Source organism: Eimeria mitis, genomic scaffold, assembly GCF_000499745.2.
Source record: "Eimeria mitis Houghton genomic scaffold, Emh_scaff1645, whole genome shotgun sequence".
Taxonomy (NCBI): domain Eukaryota; phylum Apicomplexa; class Conoidasida; order Eucoccidiorida; family Eimeriidae; genus Eimeria; species Eimeria mitis.
This window is the reverse complement of record NW_013569961.1, coordinates 10677-10935: the sequence shown is the minus strand read 5'-3', so window position 1 is coordinate 10935 and position 259 is coordinate 10677.

Below are 259 nucleotides of genomic sequence, written 5' to 3'. Positions count from 1 at the left end.
GCTGCTGCTGCTTTTGCTGCTGCTGCTGCTTTTGCTGCTGCTGCTGCTTTTGTTGCTGCTGCTGCTTTTGCTGCTGCTTTTGCTGCTGCGGCTGCTGCTCCTGCCGCTATTGCTGCTTTTGCCGGTGAACAGTGGTCAGGGCCTTGCTGCAGCTGTTGTTGTTGCTGCTGCTGCTGCTGCTGCTGCTGTGCTGCAGTGGAGGCCCCTCTGCTGCAGGTGGGGTGGATAGACAGGCAGCGGGGGGCCCTGGGGCTGCGGC